Raw genomic sequence first — 19,823 nt, 5'->3', positions numbered from 1 at the left:
ACAGGCATTATTTCTTCATTCTCTTCAATTATTCTCCCTTCCCAGAGGGAGGAAGTAGAAACAAATATAGTGAGAAGGCAATAGTTGAGGGCTGAATGGGGGGAGGGAAGGGGATTTTCCAGAAATCTTCCCACTCAGTGGAGTCTCAGATTCCAAAGCTGACATTCCCAGGCTATGGGACCCTCATGTGCTTGCCACTAACCCCTCTCTTGTTTCATGATGCAGTTCTTTTGTAAGATTTTTTCCAGTGGCCTTTCTGATCTACAAGCACACTCACTGCCCTTGTTTTCAGCCGAGCCTCAGAAAATAGAAGAGAAAGGCCTCTGAACGTCTTGATACTTATCTATAAAATGAAAAAGTTACACAGTAAACTCCTAAAATCCTTCCCAACCCCCTGGCATTATGTCAGGAGCTAGCAAAGCAAAGAACAGAAGCATGGTGAACAGGCCCTAAAAACACCAAAAACAACCACGAAACTATCTCTCCAAAGATCTTCAAAGCAGGATTATGTATAATCACAAAAATTCATAGCATCCAATAAGAGAATGGTTAAATCAATGATAAAATTCTTTATTACATTTCAGCAGCATGGATTGTGAGTTATTCTTTTAATTGATTAGTTTTTAAATACACACTGTTTTATGAATCATGTTGGGAGAGAAAAATCAGAACAAAAGGGAAAAGCCATGGTAGAGAAAAAAAAAAACAACAAACAGAAAAAGAAGTGAACATAGGATGTGTTGATTTACATTCAATCTCCATAGTTCTTTTTATGGATTCAGGTTGTGTTTTCTATCCAAGGTTTATTAGGATTCCTTTGGATCACTGAACCACAGAGAAGAACCAAATCTTTCATAGCTGATCATCGCATTCTTGCTGTTACTGTGTACAATGTATTCCTGGTTCTGCTTGTTTCCTTCAGCATCAGTTCATGTAAAATGATAAAACTTCTTTATGGGCCTTAAGACAAGTATGATGAATTCAACAAAGTATGAAAAGAACTTTCTAAAGGGTAAAGAAAAAAAGAGAAGAATCAATAAAATGGAATTAGTAGTACTAGTTAGCATTTATATAGTACCTACAATGTATGAGGGCACATTGAGAAGCTAGGTGTTGTCACAATGCATAGAGTTCTGGGCTGGGACTCAAGAATACTTTTCTTCCCGAGTTCAAATCTGGCCCCAAACACTTATTCAAATATATGATCCTGGACAAGTCACTAAACACAATTTGCCTCAATTTCCTCAACCATAAAATGAATGGCAGACCTTTCTGTTGTTTGTCAAGAAACCCCAAATGGGATCACAAAGAACTGAACATCACTGAATATGACTGAACAACAGCATAATATGCCAGGCATTGGGCTAAGTACTCCCCAAATGTTATCTCATTTAATGTTCACAACAACCCTGGAAGATAGGTACTAATATTTCTCTCATTTTACAGTTGGGGAAACTGAGGTTAACAGATTGGGTGAATTGTCCAGAGTCATGTAGAATTTGAATTCAGGATTTCCTAACCCCTAGCCTACTGCCTTGTCTACTGTGCCTCCCATCCTATGGGAATGAAAATGAGAATGAGAATGAACAAATAATCCTGATGGGATCTGTAAAGTGAAGCAGTTGGTATAGATGACCTCTAAAGCCCCTGCCAGGTCTAGGTTTTATGATGTTCCAGGAAAGGATTTATTTTTTATATATAATAATATCTTTTTAATCTTTCAAAATCCATGTAAGAGAGTTTTCCAGAAAGGGGTTTCTTAACTTTTTTGTGTCAGCACCCCTATTAGCAGTCTGGACCTAAAGAGTCCTTGTCAGGATGTTTGAAATGCATAAACTAAAATATGTAGGATTACAAAGGAATCAATGACATTTAAACAAAGATGCATCCAAGATCAAAGATTTTGCCAAATCTATCCACTGACCCCTCAGATCCCAGGTTAAGAAGCCTGCTTTTAGAAAAATGGTTTGATGATTGTATGCACTTAAATTGATTTTCCTCTTAGTAGTTACTAAAGAAGTTTTGTATTGATATTCAATACTAAGTTTTTAATAAATCACTTCACAAAAAAGAATACAGATTTTCTCAAAGTATTTGAAATGCCCTTTCTATCAGGATCCCCTTGGTACCTGAGAACAAATGAGGGTTCTATGGAACAAAATCACTAAAAAAGAAAAAGACTATGCTTTCCTTAAATGGCATGTAAAGAAGAAGATATGTCAGTTAGGGTTATTAGACTATAAAAAATCTTTGGGGCAGTTAAGTGGCATTGTAGATAGAGTCCCAGCATTTTTCCAAGTTCAAATCTGGTTTCAGACACTAGTATATGACCCTAGGCAAATCACTTCACACTGCCTCAGTTTCCTTATTTGTAAAATGAGTTTGGAGAAGGAAATGGAAAAATACTCTGGTGTCTTTACCAAGAAAATCCCAAAAGAGCATGAAGAATAGGACATCACTGAAAAAAATCACTGAAAATGAATAAGAAATGTAATTAATAAATCATATTTTTTCTTCTATCCCTTCCCATATCATTCTTTAAAATCCTCATCAATAAGATATCTGTGTAAGGCTTCTAAGTGGAAAATTGTAAAAGGAAAATAACAAAAGATGAATAAAAGTATGTCTTTGGCTGAGGTAAAAGTGTGATAGAACTGGTCTGGTAAGGGAAACCCACCTTCAATATGAAATTTGCATCAAATTTCAATTTTTTTCTCATGCCTAGAAATCTCTTCATTATAAACATCCTGATACCTTTGGTCTAGGACTTTCTCAGGAAGTCTGAAGATATTAAATGTTGCCAAAACAGACAATCGCCTAAAATCAAGATGCATTCACTCATTTATGGAAAAGGTATTTAGTGAGCCCCTACAAGGCTCAATTCTCTGCTAAGCACTGTGGGCAAGCAAAGAATGAAGACACTATGCACCTTGCCCCCAAGGAGTACCCAGCTGTGTTGGGAAAACAAGACAAAAACCCAAGGAGTTAGAGTGGTATGGTTAAAGGATAAAATCTAATATGAGGAAACAGGAGTTCAGTGGAGGGAGAACTCTCTAATGGAAATAAAATGGCAGACCCAAATTGCCTTTAAGTGATAGCTTGCAAAAAAATAATGAAACTGACTTCCTGTAGGTGTACCAAGGTGATTTAAAAGGTTGATGTTTATATTTGATGCCACAAACCCAGCATACTAGTTCTGGGGACCCATCATATAAATTACATACATTATCTCACTTGACCTCTGTGATCAGGTATGATATATCCACTTTACAAATAAGAAAAGCAAGAGCTTCAGTAGTTTGCCTAATATCACCCATCTCCTAAGTAGCTTAGACAGAAGAGTAGAAGTCCAGACCTCTTTCCATTATCTTTTAACAAATGAAATAATATATGTAAAAAATGACTTAAGTATATGGAAAATAAAAGGTTTTCTAGGATACAATAACAAGCCTTTTTACTGCTTTATACAAAGCATTAAAGTTGATTAATTTTTAAAATTTTATTTGGAGAATTTTTTTCCACTCCTATTCCCATGGAAACCAGAAGTTAAGGGCCAAGAACACAGGAAGATGAAGGCAATTTTAATCTATTACCCAACAAGAACCCTTCAGTTTGATGTTAGTGCTATAAAACAGCAAATTGAGAGGCATTGGTAAGTATCCTTTGTTAAAATAAATAAGTAGATGAGCCTAGATGAAATTGGAGATTCATTTCTTTGGGCTAACAAGCTTTTGAAATGAAAATACTCTTCAAAAGATTAACATATCAATGCTATAGTCATTCATACTTTAGTGAAAATTAATTTTATCATCTGCATTTTTCCTTATCACCACCAAAGATTGTATGCCTCTAGGGAAGTGTAAGTTTTTATTGGATCAGAAAAAGAAAACAGGCTTAATTCTGGGGTATGTGACCCTATTCAGAGTGGACAGCTGGTGGTAGACAAAATATTATTTGGGGGGTTTGTGTATCATGGAGAAAAACAAGCTGGTAACAGACAAAATATTATTTGGGGCACACAGTTGTACTAACCTTCAAAAATATTATTGTCAGTATTTTTCCATGAATTTGTTCTATAAGCTTAGAGCTTCCCTTAAGGGGAGAACATCATGATAGCCTCATGACCTGGCCTGATCTTATAACAATGATTTCCATACATAGATTCTATAAGCTACAGCCTCTCTTAAGAGGAGCCTGTCTTGGTGGTCTCAAGACTGCCAGATCTAATATCTAACAATATGTTAGTTCAAATATTAACTTACTTGTCATTATCAATGTCAGTTTTCTTCCTTTTCTTGGCCACAGTGAGTTTTATTGAGCCTCTAAGTAACCTAGAACAGGTGACATGGGAAAGAAGACAAGATGGACATGTGGATTATTTGGTGTCTACTCTGGTACCATTTCCACAAAAATTCAAATACTTTCCACATATCATCAACCAATAAGCATTTATTTAGTACCTACTGATGTGGCTGATTTGCAAATGATGTGTTTTGCAGGCTCAGTCACTAAATGATGTGATTTAAGAGAGCACCAGATATTGGGGTTTGGTCGAGGGAAGAATTCCCAATGGCCATTCTCTTTGGCAAAAGGTAGGTTTATTTAGGAGAAGAGGTTACAGACAAAATGAGGAGATACAATAGATACCAGAAGTGGTAAATATGAGAAATAGTTGGGAGAGCACATAGCAAGGAAAGGAGTTTTGATAATGAATGACAGAAAGAGAAGTTCTTTAGGGGAGCTCACAATCAGCCAGGAGAAAAGAAACAGTCCATGACACTGGAGCATGACCTTGGCTGGCAGCACCCTAAAAAAGTTAGATATAAGGAGAAAGATCAGGCCCAGGGGGTGTAGAAGAGAGCATAGCAGGGGATGAGAGGAGAAACACCATGTAGCATGGGGTAAGGGTGAAGGGAAAGAAACCACAAAGCAGAATGTCATGGCAGATTGAGCCAAAAGGATGCGGCAAAGATGGTGTGGACCATAAACAGATTTATAGGGGAAATTTGACCTCAGGGACATGACTAGAATTTCTTGGCTGGACACAGTAAGGTGGGTCTATCCACAACCTCCACAGAGGGTGGACTTCAGGGATGTGACTTAACTTGGATTTCTGACTAGACAACTCCACAGAAGGTGGGACCATGAGCTAACCTGATTGGTTTCCCTAGAAAATAATTGCGTCAATATTTCATTCTCTCTCTGCCAACTGCCCCAGAAGATCATCACTGCCAAATGCCAAGCATTGTTCTAGAATCAGGGGATACAAATACTAAAGTGAGACGGTCTCTGTCTGCAAGGGTCTTATATTCTACATGTACCAGGCACTCAATTTGTTAAATTTTAATTGTTAATTTGAATTTTTTATTATAGTTTCTTAACAATAACTTCTTCCAGGTCCTTGTCTCCAAGGGTGATTGGTTTAGCAGTGATCAGTTATGGAGCACAGAACCAATTTTTTCAGCCAATATGAAGAGGTTTTTTTTAGAATAGAGCTCCCTTTAAACATTCTCTAAGAAATATATAACAAGTCAATTGGAAGGAAGGTTAAGGGCTTCTTCCTTTATAATGATTAAAACTTGGAAATATTTAAAACTCAGGTTTTCCCTAAAACATAGGAAGTAATAGATTCTATGAAATCCAGCAAACATTTGTTAAAGAACTATTATGTATCCATCTATAATCTAGAGGGTAAAAGATAGACAAAAATAAACAAGAAATTATTTTTGCCTGAATAAGAAAAAGAGCCTGCATTGGCAGTAGGAATGGAAAAAAGATAATTGAGAGATCATAGAAGTAGACTCCTGGCAACTAATTGTCCATGGGTTGAGGGAGTGGGAAAAGTCAAAGATGATTTTTGAGGTTTTGAGCTTAGGTTGACTTAGAAGAGCTGTCCAAAAATGAAATGGACTTTCTCACATGGTTGTGACTCATTCCATAGCAATAAACGGTCAAAGAAAAGAAAACACAAGCTGTTTTTAGAGAAAGAAATTCAGACTCTCTATAACCATGTGAAAATAGGCTCTAAAATCACTAATAGTTAGAAAAATGCAAATTAAAACACTTTGGAGTTCTACCTTACACCTATCAGATTGGCAAAGTTTAAAGAAAGAAAATTTAAAAACACTAGAAGACTTTTGGGAAAACAAGAATTTTTATTCCCCTTTGCTATAGCTATAAATTGATCCAGCCATTCTGGAAAGTAATTTGGAACTATGACCAAAAAGCTATTAAATTGTGTATATACCACCTGTCAGATTGGCTAAGATGACAGGAACAAATAACGATGAATGTTGGAGGGGATGTGGGAAAACTGGGACCCTGATGCATTGTTGGTGGAGTTGTGAAAGAATCCAGCCATTCTGGAGAGCAATCTGGAATTATGCCCAAAAAGTTATCAAAATGTGCATACCCTTTGATCCAGCAGTGCTACTACTGGGCTTATATCCCAAGGAAATACTAAAGAAGGGAAAGGGACCTGTATGTGCCAAAATGTTTGTGGCAGCCCTTTTCATAGTGGCTAGAAGCTGGAAGATGAATGGATGTCCATCAATTGGAGAATGGTTGGGTAAATTATGGTATATGAATGTTATGAAATATTATTGTTCTGTATGAAATGACCAACAGGAGAAATACAGAGAGGCTTGGAGAGACTTACATCAACTGATGCTAAGTGAAATGAGCAGAACCAGAAGATCATTATACATTTCAACAACGATACTGTATGAGGATGTATTCTGATGGAAGTGGATATCTTCAACATAGAGAAGAGCTAATCCAATTCCAATTGATTAATGATGGACAGAATCAGCTACATCCAGAAAAGGAACACTGGGAAATGAGTGTAAACTGTTATTTTTACCTTCTGAATCCAATTCTTCCTGTGCAACAAGAAATTCGGTTCTAAACACATATATTGTATCTAGAATATATTGTAATATATTTAATGTGTATAAGACTGCCTGCCATCTGGGGAAGGGGGTTGGAGGAGGAAGGGAAAAAATCTGAACAAAAGTAAGTGCAAGGGATAATGTTGTAAAAAATTACCCATGTATATGTACTGTCAAAAAAAAAAGTTATAATTATAAAATAAAATAAAAATTAAATTTAAAAAATTGTGTATATACTCTTTGACCCAGTGATATTAAAACTAAGTTTATACCACAAAAAAAGATGAAAGAAAAAAGAATTCACATATATCAAAATATTTATAGCAGCCCTTTTAGTAGTGGGGAAATATTGGAAATTGAGAGGTTGCTCATCAATTGGCTGAACAAATTATGACAAATAAATGTTATGGAGTACTATTGTACCATAAGAAATGATGAAGGTGATGCTTCCAGAGAAACGTGAGAAGACATGTATGAACTGATGCTGAGTGAAATGAACAGAACCAAAAGAACACTTTGTACAATGAGAGCAATATTGAATAGACAATTTTGAAAGAGTTAGGAACTCTGATCAGTGTAATGATCAACTACAATTCCAGAAGACTGAAAATTAAACATACTTACCCATCTCCTGATAGGGTGAAATTAAAGGGCAGATCGGAAAAAAAAAAAAAAATATATATATATATATATATACATATATATATATATATTATTCAGTCAGTGCAAGAATTTGTTTTGCTTGATTATACATGTTTGTAACAGAGATTTTATTTTTCTGATTTCTCAGCTGTGGAAGGTTGGAGGAGGGAAGATATTGGAGAGAGAGAAAATGTACCTTTGAAAATGAAACAAAATTTAATTTAATTTTTAAAAATTGGTGAGCTTCCCATACTTTTTAAGCAGGATGGCCTATTGTGGATGGTCATATATTATGGGAATTCTTTTTCTATGTGGGTCAGATTAGATGGCTGCTAGTGCTCAAAGATGCCCTTCAATCAAAGAAGCTGACTTTCCAGTGATCAAATTTTTTGATTCTCTAGAATGGCTGCACCATTAACAAAAATAGGCAAGTTGACTAGAGGGGGAAGTTTGATTAGAGAAGATAATAAAGTTAATTCTTGACATGTTGAGTTTGAAGTGCTGAAGGGGGCATTCAAGTAGAGAGAAGTACCCTAGAGGAAGTTGGAAATGCAATCTGGAGTTTAGGGAAGAGGTAAGGATTGAAGATAAAAATTCTGAAGTCATTCACATAGAGGCGATGGTAAAAGCCAAGGGAGTAGTAGATCAACATGGGAAAGAAAGCTGAAGACAGAATCTTGAGAAGTGCCCACATTTGGAAGTAGTGGGGTGGGAGAGAGGCTAGGGGAAAGGAGGAGAAATGAGATGTGATGAAAACTGAGCCTTTTAACTAATGGGTTAACACTCCAAGACAATTTCAAATTGATAAGTCTCTCCACTTTATGACCAAAAAAGACCAGAAAATTGAAAAATCCTGTTTCCAGCTTGCTTTCACAATCATCCTATAAGGCAATAAAAAGCCTAAGATTTCATACATATCAAAATGATTATTTGTACTTTTTCTTGTCATTACATTAGGAAACAACAACCTACCCATAAAACTTTATGTACCCTGACTTCTGCAGGCAATTCAAGGCTACCATAGACGTCAATGAAGTACAACTCCTGTCTAAGTCACAAGAGAAATTAGTCAATTCAAACAAAGCCAAGATTGATATCAGTCTCAAAGAAAAGTAAAGCAAGAGAGAGGAAAAAAACAATTATTAAACAAACAAGGAAGTCTCATCTAACCCTGTTTTTGTCAATCATATTCAAATGTCTACTGGAAGTCTATCTTCACAAGTGCAGTCAGCTAAATGAATAGGATTTTAGTTCAGGGACAAACAAGAAATAATGTGGCTACCCATGAAGTCCCATATTCTGAAGAAAGATGATTAGCTGGTCCCCAAACTCAGAGCCATTGTCAGCCAGGTCTGATTCAGGCTATTGTAGACCTAACAGCATATAATAACAACAATGGAGATAATAACAGTGGCTCATATTTATACACTGCTTACAAAGGACTTTTCTCACAAGCCTAGCTCCAAGGACCAGGGGCTCAGGATTCCATTTATCTCGAGGGGATAGGAAAATGCATTCCAAAGTCTCAGAAAACCTAGAAAGTTCAAACTCAAAGATCACAAAGTCTTCAACCCTCTTTTTGCAATGAAAATGATGAATCATCAAACTAATATGCGATCAATAAAAATATAGTTTTATTTAAAAAAGAAAAGAAAAGAAAATGATGAATCAATTCCAGGAAAAATGTTTAAAAGTCATGGGGTTTTTTGTAGCTATTGACCAGAGTTTTTGTGGCAAGGAGTTATAGAAATTCTTTTACTTTGTTCTTGAATCTAGGAAGGAGCTTAGCATTCCTGCAAATAGGGCACAAGTCAACTACCATCAATTGTGAATTCTTCATATGTGTGAACCCCAAAATTTGGTGCTGTCCTAAATCACATCATTTGGTGCCTGATCCTGCAAGACCCCTTGTGGCAGGAAAATAGCTACTCCATGTAGGATGGGTTAGTTTTTTTTCCTAAAAGGCAATGAAACTGTCCTTGATTCTTAAGTCGTCCAAGAGGCTAAGGCTCAACCAGCTGATATAAATTTTTGGCTGCCTACATATTAATGTCTAGGGCACCAAGAGTTGAGAGCTGTTGGGCAATCTTCAGTCTTGACACTTTTTTAATCAAATGTGTCATTGTAATATGTAAAGGCCTGGGCAGCTGCCTTACTTGAACAATTTTGTCTCTTTGCAAAATACCCTTTCCAAGCTATTAAGTCAACCTTCTTTGAGTAAATGTTGGATGGTCTACAGTTGTCCTGATCTATATTTGGCCACTGGACACAGATGACTCTGGAGGGGAGTAAGGCTAGTGATTTTGCACAGCCCTCACTCAAATCCAATTCACTTGCAAGTCATGACATTACCTTTCCGGTGTCATGGTCCTCTTCAGGAATGAAAGACAACAATGAATGAACAAGATGGTGTATAAATGTCTGGTTCTGTACCAATCTAAATCATCAGATGATTCTGAATCAGAACTGCTTAAATGATCCTAATACAAAACACTCTGCCTCCTCCACTGGGTCATATACTCATATACTTCTTTGGTGTTAATGAGGATACTTACTATTGCCTCATTGCCACTCCTAAACTTGAGAACAAATCTGAACTCAGGGCTCTCTTGTGATCACTTTTTAATCCCAGAAGTAAATGAAAGAAAATGAAAGAAACAGTTCAAGTGAGGGAAGGGAAGACCAAGACTAATGCTCAGTCATCAATACTAAGTGCCCTACCTCCAGCACTCAGCATACTTCCTGAAGAACATTCTCTTTGTTAGGCACAAGATGAATGACCCAATTCAATGTGGAAGAAGAAAAAAAAAAGAAAAAAGTTTCCAACTTCTTTTCCCCAGACAACGGGATTTCTGAGGTATATCAGTATTTAAAGACAGCACATATTTCTGAACTACCTAACGGATGTTGGCTCAGATAATTAGGAGCTTGGTCCCTCTCCTGCTGATGGACAATATGGAGTAAAGTAGAGTCAAAACACCCTAATATGAGTTGTAGCTTTACCATTTACTAGCTGCGTATATGTGGCCAACTACATGACGCCTTAATGCATAGAGCACCAGATCTGGAGTTAGAAAGACATGTCTTCATAAGTTCCAATTCCACCTAAGACACTTGCCAGCTGTGAGACCCTGGGTAAATTACTTAACCTTATTTGCCTCATTTCTAAAATGATTTGGAGAAGAAAATGGCAAAGTATTCTGGCATCTCTGCCAAGAAAATTCCAATGGGGTCATAAAAAAATCAGACATGACTACATAAATCTTTGGGAAGGTTTCTTAAACTCTATGAGCTAAGATTTCTTTATCCCTAAAATGGGAATAACACTATCTACACCACCCTTAGCTTTTTTGTGTCAGTAGTCTTGTGAAGCTTATGGAACTCTTCTCAGAATAATGTGGGTTTTTTATTTTTAGATTTTGTTTTTCTGATTACATATAATAACATTGTTAAACTTTTTTTAAATTTTAAGCTCCAAATTCTCTCCCTCCTTATCCTCCCCACTCCCTAAGACAGCAAGCAATTTAATATAAAATTTACATGCATAGTCATGCAAAACATATTTCCATTCAATCCAAATTGGGGGGAAAACAGAAAAACAGAACAAAACAAAAAATTTTTTAAATGTATGCTTTGATCTACATTCAAACTCCATCAATTTCTTTACTTGGAGGTAGATAGTATTTTTGTCCTTTAGAATGGTCTTAGATCATTGTATTGGTGAGAATAGCTAAGTTTCATTGCAACATTGTTCTTACTGTATACAATGTTCTAATTCTTCTCACTTTACTCTGTAGCATTTCATGTAAACCTTTCCAGATTTTTCTGAAAGCATATTGCTCATAATTTCTTTTAGTCCCATAGTATTTCATCACAATCACATACCACAACTTATTCAGACATTCCTCAATCAATGGACATCTCCTCATTTGCCAATTCTTTGCCACCACAAAAAGAACTGCAATAAATATTTCTGTGCCAATAGCTTCTTTTCTCTTTTTGAAAAATTTTCTTTGGAAAATAGATCAGGTAATGGTGAAGGGTACACACAGTTTGATAGCCCTTTGGACATCGTTCCCAATTGTTCTTTAGAGTGTTTGGATCAGTTCCCAACTCCAGCAACAATGCATTGGTGTTTCAATTTTTCCACATCTTCTCTAGCACTCATCATTTTCCTTTTCTGTCATGTTAGCCAGTCAGATAGGTGTGAGGTGGTAGCTCATAATTCTTTTGATTTGCATATTTCTAATCAGTAGCGATTTGGAGCATTTTTTCAAATAACTATAGATAACATTGATTTTTTTCATCTGAAAACTTCCTGTTCTAAAAACTGCCATTTATCAATTGGGGAATTACTCATATTCATAATCATATTGATTCAATTTTCAATATATTTGAGAAATGAGATCTTTATTAGAGAAACTTGCTATAAAATTTTCCCCAGATTTTTTCCTTTTAATCTTGTCTGTGTAGGTTTTGTGTGTGAAAACCCTTTTTATTTTAATATAATCAAAATTATTCATTTTCCATCCCATAATTCTCTCTATCTCTTATTTGGGTCATAAATTCTTCCCTTATCCATAAGAATAATTATTTTAAATGACTATAAAATAAAATACATAGTGAAGAAATACATTGTGAAGAAACAAATTATATTAAAATATATTATCTTTTTACAATGTTTAACATATATTGGATTATTTGCCATCTAAGGGAGAAGTGGGGAAAAAATTGGAACACAAGGTTTTGCAAGGGTTAGTATTGAAAAGTAAAGAGCTTTAATTATATATATATAAAATTTTTGGACCCCAGCTTTAAAAAACTCTGCTCTCCACAGATAATGGACCAAATATCTTAAAAACCAAATCCAGGTGATATTATTATTACCATTTGAGAAAAGAAAAAAAGGGATCTATATAAAGCCTACTCTATGCCAGACATAGCACTTTTTACAAATAAATGCTTTTTCAACTGATAGCAAGGTGACCTTAAAAACAAAATCCAGGGAAGCTGTTCCCTGGGCTTGATTTGGCAGCAGTCTCTAGCAAAGAGGCCACATTCAATCGGGAAAGATTTGAAGCTTAATTCTTGGACAAGTTACGCATATGTTAGTTACATGCCTGTTGTTTAAGAAGAAAAAGTGAGCTGGTGGGGGAAATAGGCAGTAGCTTTATCAGCTCGGTTGTTTCAGCAGCTCGTCGCTAGGTTTAAGCTTCGCGGTCTCTCCCCTGCTACAATCCACGCGGAGGGACACAAAGCCCGGTAGTAAAGGTAAAGGGCCTTATACTGAACCTCCGGCTGACTGTCGTGCTGAACCTCTGCCCTTCTCCCTCAGAGAAACGGACCCGAGTGACAAGGTGCTATTCTCATCTTTCTTCCAGCCTCCCCCAGCTCCTCTATGAAGCCATGAATAAAATGCACCTCAGGAGCCTGGAAACCAAACTTTTCCACGTGATAATCCAGGTTTCTTGGTCACTTCTCTTGGGGAGGGTGGGGAGGGGGATTATAGATACCAAAAGGTAGGATACTTAAAGACAAATATACTGTCCTCCGGTAACTTCTGGGCCAGTGGGAGCCACTGCCTTGAATCTATCATGGGGGGGGGGAGAATTACGTAGGGTTCCTGCTGTCATGGGTCAATCTATGTACCTCCTGCCTAGCCCCAAGGTCACCACAAACATATTCCCTCCAACAAACCTTTGCGAGATAGATTGGGGGCAGAGGGGAAGTACACTGGAATCACTCTGATGATAGTTCTGCATCACACCAAGTCTCTAACTCTTTGTTCTGTTAAGAAAGTCCCAGAGAGTCAAGGATTCTCAGCGAGAAGGAGGATTGCAAAAGAGGATCTCTTGGCACTCAGACCTTACCAGAAAAGGCCTTTTTGTGGAGAGGAAAGTCACTGGATGGGGAATCAAAAAGCCCTGGGTGCATGGCCCTGAGTGAGTCATTTAAGGTTGAGGTTGAAGCTTTTTGAGCTTCAGTTTCCTGATCTATAAAATGAGAATGACAGCATCTGCTTCACAGAGTTATTGTAAAGATGAAATGAGATCATGTAAAGTGTCTGGCAAGACTTAAAACTTTATATAAAGGTCAATTATTATGGTTGCTGTTTGTTAAAGGGTTAGTACTGAGGAACTGCATCCCTTCCGGTCTCAGAGATTTAAGATCGAGCTGATAGTGATTTATTGCTAAGACCATAAGCTCTCTAGTAGCAGTTTAGAGTAGAAGCCCAATGTTGTTGGTGAATCCCATTTGGGGACTTCTGGACAAAAATACTAGAGCATCTTGTCATTTCCTTCTATGACTCATTTTACAAATGAGGAAACTAAGGCAAGCAGGCTCAAGTGACTTGATCAGGATCACACAGCTGGGCTCCATCTGAGGCTGAATTTGAACTCTATCCACTGCACCACTAACTGCCCTAGAAAAGTAATTAGATGGCACCAAGGTTCTCCTCAGTGTAATATAAAACTTTCATGAGAGAGGTCGGATAAAATATTTTCTGTTCCTCTTGAGCTCACTCTGAAGCTGGATTACTTAATACCTTGGAAATATAGGCTCATTGAACCTGAATAGATGCATCTTTAATGTTGTGATTTATTGTCTGTGTTCCCAAATAAAGTGTACATGAATCCTGGGAAGAAAAAAATCTCACTTAACCTTATCTGAGACTCTGTCATGTCTCAATGACATATTCCTTCTCATCAACCAGCTGGATGGGGACATAGCCACCTTTGCCACTTCCACACCCAAGACCCAAATCCAGCATCTCTGCAGAGCCTCAGAGATCACGGTGCTACAGCCATAGTATCTGGGGGTTAGGGAGCTTCTCCTTAGAGTCTGAGTCAGGCAGCTGGATGGGGCAGTGGATAGAGTACAAGGCCTGGAGTCAGAAAGATTCATCTTACTAGCTCTGTAACTCTGAGCAAGTCAGTTAAGCCATTTGCCTCAGTTTCCTCATTTGTAAAATGAACTGGAGGAAATGGAAGCAGCACCTCAAGAACCACAGGTTTTTTCCATCTGACTTATCACAGAAACTGTCCAAATATAGTCATTTATTCATTCAAGTTATAATGCAAGGCAGTATATGATACTATATCAGAAGGTCCAGAGCTCTGCCTCTAAGTGTTACAGGACAGCCCAAAAGACTATAAAATGGTGCAAATTCTTTGATCCAGTGTTTCTATGGGGCTTGTATCCCAAAGAGATCATAAAGGAGGGAAAGGGACCTATATGTGCAAAAATGTTTGTAGCAGCCTTTTTATAGTGGTAGGGTATTCAAAACTGAGTGGCTGCCCATCAATTGAGGAATAGTTGAATAAGTTATGGTATATAAATGTTTTGTAATATTATTGTTCTATGAGAAATGATGAGCAGGCTGATTCCAGAGAAACCTGGAAAGACTTACATGAACTGATGCTGCATGCAGTAAGCAGATGATCAATTATCATAGAAGTAGTTCTTCTCTGCAATGCAGTGATCCAAGACAATTCCAATAGACTTGGGATGAAATGTGATGGAAACTGAATGTAGAGCAAAGCATAATATTTTCATGATTTTTTATTTATTTACTTTTGCTTTTTCATGGTTTTTCCCCTTTTGGTCTGATTTTTTTTGCATAATGGGACAAACATGGAAATATGTTTAAAAGTATAACCTGTACCAGACTGTTCTCAGAGAGGAGGAAGATAAGGGAGAAAGAAAAAAATTTGAAGACAAAATTTTGCAAAGATGAATGCTGAAAACAATCTTTACATGTATTTGGAAAAAATAAATATTATTGAGTAAAAAAAAGAAAGAAATTAGCTCAAACCAAAATATTAATAAGCATTATAGGGCAGCTGGGTGGCTCGAAATGGATAGAGGGCTGAGCCTGGTGTCAGGAAAACTCAGCTTAGTGAGTTCAAATCTGCCATCAGACATTTAGTAGCTGTGTGCCCCTGGATAAGTCATTTTACCCTGCCACAGTTCCTCACCTATAAAATGAGCTGGAGAAGGATATGGCAAACCTCTACTATCTATGCCCAAAAAAACCCCAAAACCCAAATAGGGTGAAAAAGAGTCAGACAGGATTGAAAAACAACTTAACACACACAATACATTCTAAGAGGGAGAGGTTTTGAACTGGTATACTGAAGACTTGGGCCTTAAAGGATGGATTGAAAAAGGTCACAGGAAGGACTTGGTTTCTTGCTATTCATTTCCCAGTTACAAGATCCTTTGCTCACAAGTTTCGGAAATGTACTTCTAGTCACTTCTGACTACTGAAATCTTGCTGGTCTTTCAAGGTCCACTCTAAATACCACCTCCTCCATGGAATTTTCTCTGATTTCTACCAGGCAAAAGTGATTTCTCCCTAAGAAAGAGCTCACTTAATAATACTTTTTGATAGCAGGGACTCAGTTTCCTCATTTGTAAAATGAACTGGAGGAAATGGAAGCAGCACCTCAAGAACCACAGGTTTTTTCCATCTGACTTATCACTGAAACTGTCCAAATGTAGTCATTTATTCATTCAAGTTATAATGCAAGGCAGTATATGATACTATATCAGAAGGTCCAGAGCTTCCTTTTCTTAATTCTTTATTTCTCCAGTGCTTACACAATGCCTGGCACATAACTGTTGACTCATAAATGCTTGTTGACTATATTACAAAGTAATTTCTTAAAATATGATCGCTTCGGCTATTAGAAGAGAAGGGGATCCTATCTCTATCTTCCACAGCACCTAATATAGGGACATTGGTTGTGCACAATGTTGACTTGAAAGGAAAATAATGGAAATCACTCTGGTCAATCTGGGGGAGAAGAAAAGAACACTTAAATGACAGTCACTCTATCACCAAATTTGAAATAATTAAATGCCTGGAAAAACAGGCCCAAATAAAGTATAACCAACTCTGGGAAGAAACTGGTTGGTACCCTGCGAAGTCTGGTTGCAGCAAAGTGAAGGTTACCATGACGTGAAGGTTCCTCTTTTGGGAGCCCTAATTAAGCTATATATTTAGCAGGGTTTGGCCCTAATGGCCAGGCTAAGTTCTTTTATTTTTTAAGTTTTTTATTTACAAAATATATGGATGGAAAATTTTTCAACATCAACTCTTGGTATGGCCTTGTTTCAGATTTTCCCCTCCTTCCCACCACCCCCTTCCCAAGCAATCCAATATATGTTACACATGTTAAAATGTATGTTAAATCCAATATGTGTAAACATTTATACACATGTTGCACAAGAAAAATCAGATCAAAAAGGAAAGAATATGAGTAAGAGACTAAGTTAGGTTCTTTATCCAGAGCGGGGTGAGGAGCCACTGAAGGTTCAGTGACATGACCACGGCAGAGCAAGGCACTGGGGGCACAGATTTCCGCAGCGCATTCAGGGGCATTCGGCGGCTCTTTGGGATGTTGCGCTTGGCAGGTCCACATCAACTTCCTCAGGTACTGGGGCCCGCGCCCGGGCGGGCAGCAGTCACACAGACATTTGGGCAGAGATCCTCTCCCTTTTACCATCTCCTGTGGGGGTCCTGAAATGGAGAGGGCCCGGGTCAGGGGTGTGGGGCACCGGGCTCCTGCAGAGCCTGCAAGTGTCTTGGGCATGGGGAGGGTACGAGACACACCCTCCCCCTCCTGAGGCTGAGCATCTGACCCAGACATGCATCCTGCCCTTAAGAAAGGATAGCAAGAACCCCGAGCCTGGCCCTGGCCCTGCCCCAAGCCCAGGCCCCCTGGCCCACTCCTATGCCCGCCCACGCGTCCTGCCCGACCTCCAGTTCGCTGAAAGCAGCCGTCTCTGGGGACAAGAAGGAGGGGGATGGTCTAAGGGCCAGCTGGGAAGGAGAGAAAAGATGGGGATTGGGTGAAGAGTGCCTTCACGACCCCCAGCTTCCCCCAGCTGGGGTGCCAGCTGGATTTGATCCTGAGAAAGGTTTACCTCATTCACTACTTCCTTGCCCCCTCAAGTGTTGGGGCTCAGCCAGCTCTTTCTCTCCACAGAGGCACTAAGGACCCGCCAATTCCTGTCCCATCTTCCAACACCCAAGAGCGCCAAGGCTCGCGCCCGTGCTGGCCAGGGACCCAGCACTTTTGGCCTGATCATGGAAAAGGGATGAGGGAAGAAGGGTGGCCCAGGGGCAATGGATGACCCTAACCTCCAGAGGCATCCAGACTTTTCTCACTATTGCTGAGAGGACTTTATTACTCTACTTTGTTTTCAAAGAACTATTTTAACATACCCTCGAGGAACTGTGCCCTAGGAGAGGAGGGCAGAATTTCAATGAGTATATTTTTAATTAGCAGAGAGGGCAAATTGGCAAGGCAGACCGCTCACAAATAGGAGGAGCTATGACTGGCTGCTGAGACCCATACTAATGGGTTTTCTTAAATCATATGTACATGTAAATGAGCAGTCTCGCATTGTTTTTGCCTTTCTGTGGAATTTGATTGCCTTTTAAGTTTAGTAATTAACTTGGGGAACTTCAGGGATGGCTGCACTTTGGGATAAACCATTTTAATGATGTCTGTGATTTTATATTTCTCATACTGTTCCACATCATTATCTTGGTTTAATAAGCACATAGTATAAAGTCATGTGCATGTGAAAAACTCAATTATAAATATCAGTTTTCAGAACAAAAAAAAGCATATTTACCATTAATGTAATAAAAAGAAATTCTTTAAAAATTTGTCTATCTGTATGTAGTTAGATGGTCTAGTGGATGGAGAGATGGGTTTCGTGAGCCTAGAGTTGGAAGATGAAAATTCAAATTCAGCCTCTGACACCTACAGCTGTGACCCTGGGCAAATCACTTGGCTGTCTGTCTCAGTTTCCTCAACTGTAAAATGGGGAAAATAGTTCTTGTTTCACAGAGTTGTTCTGAGATTCAGATGAGGTATTTGTGTAAGGGTTGGTATTTCCAGACACAGAGCAGGTATCATAGAAATGATAACTTCTCTCCATTTTCTGAGCCTGTTTTATCTAAAAAATGGACATAATAGTACTCACCAGATTTTTATGAAAATCCAATGAGTTTGCTTTGCAAAGCACTTTGCAAGTCCTAAAAAGCACATTACAAAAATGTCAGCTATTATCATTCTATAGTTCATGAGTTATTGCTTTATAATATTATGCAGTGGTTAAGTATAACTAAAACACATAATTAAGCAAACACCCATTAAGGGCTATTGCAGAGTACTGTGCTAGGTGCTGGGGAAGACAGAGGGATTAAATTAAAATTTTATATTAAAAATGTATTTTATATATACATGTACAAATATATTTGTATCTAATTTGTATATAAATTTAAATACGCATTTATATTGTTTTTCTGCCACATCTGACTCTTCATAACCCCATTTGGAGTTTTCTTGGCAAAGATACTGGAGCCTCCAGCTCATTTTACAGATGATGAAACTGAGGCAAACAGGTGCTTTGCCCAGGATCACACAGCTAGTGTTTTCGGCCAGATCTGAATTCAGAAAGATGAGTCTTCCTGACTCCAGACCCCAAGATAATATCCACTGGACCAGCTAGCTATCTATTTATACTACTCTATATACACCCACACACCTGTACATGCATACATACATGTGTGTCCCTATATATGTAAATGTGTGTGTTTATTTATTTATTCAGGCTTGTCCTGATGGGGCTTCTCACTCTGACTTGTTGAGTTTAATAGTGTGTAAATAAATGTAGCTTTATAAATGTAACTTATACTATTATTTCAGTGTATTATCTGTTTTATTTCATTTGCTTTTACCACAACAATGCAAGTAGGTAATTTTCTACTATTTTCTTTTTAAACAGGCTCAGAAACAGAAGTTAATTAAGCAACTGCTAAAAAAGGCTAAGCCAGGTGCTGGAACCTGGTTCTTCTGACTAGCAAGCACTAGAGCAGTGGTGCTTTTGGCTATTGAAGTTGACTGAAATGGTTTCTGCTTGAAAGACACAAATGATATTTCATAAGAACTGTACTACAAATTGGTCTTTTGGTAGCTGCTGCTCTCTTGCATTTCAGTTAAAGTATAGTTTCCTCTCTATGACATCAGTTAAGTGGTCCTCCACACCCAGTTTACAATTCTGGCAAACATACTCAGGATATCATTAGATAATATATGTGAAAATGCTTTTAACCCTGAAACTCTCATATTCTACAAGGGCTTTCTACAAAAGAAAAAACAATTACAGACAGAGGTCTCTGACATGACACAAACTTTCACAACCACATTTAAAAAATAAATTCCTATGCATTTGGCAAGAACAACACATCACAAATAACAGGTTTGTTGA

At 37.8% G+C, this 19,823-nt stretch overlaps 1 long non-coding RNA gene across 1 annotated transcript; it reads right to left on the bottom strand.

Annotated features, from left to right (window-relative positions):
• Positions 1-549: 549 nt before the first annotated feature.
• On the bottom strand, positions 550-18,588 carry LOC141558382 (uncharacterized). Its single transcript, XR_012487043.1, has 3 exons — positions 18,537-18,588; positions 4,263-4,331; positions 550-1,005 (listed from the first exon to the last, which is right to left on the bottom strand). It is a non-coding gene; the product is annotated as an uncharacterized LOC141558382 (long non-coding RNA).
• Positions 18,589-19,823: the final 1,235 nt, after the last annotated feature.

Source organism: Sminthopsis crassicaudata, chromosome 2, assembly GCF_048593235.1.
Source record: "Sminthopsis crassicaudata isolate SCR6 chromosome 2, ASM4859323v1, whole genome shotgun sequence".
NCBI classification, from domain to species: Eukaryota; Metazoa; Chordata; class Mammalia; order Dasyuromorphia; family Dasyuridae; genus Sminthopsis; species Sminthopsis crassicaudata.
The sequence above is the reverse complement of the archived record's forward strand: the minus strand, read 5'-3'. Positions and strand labels throughout refer to the sequence as shown.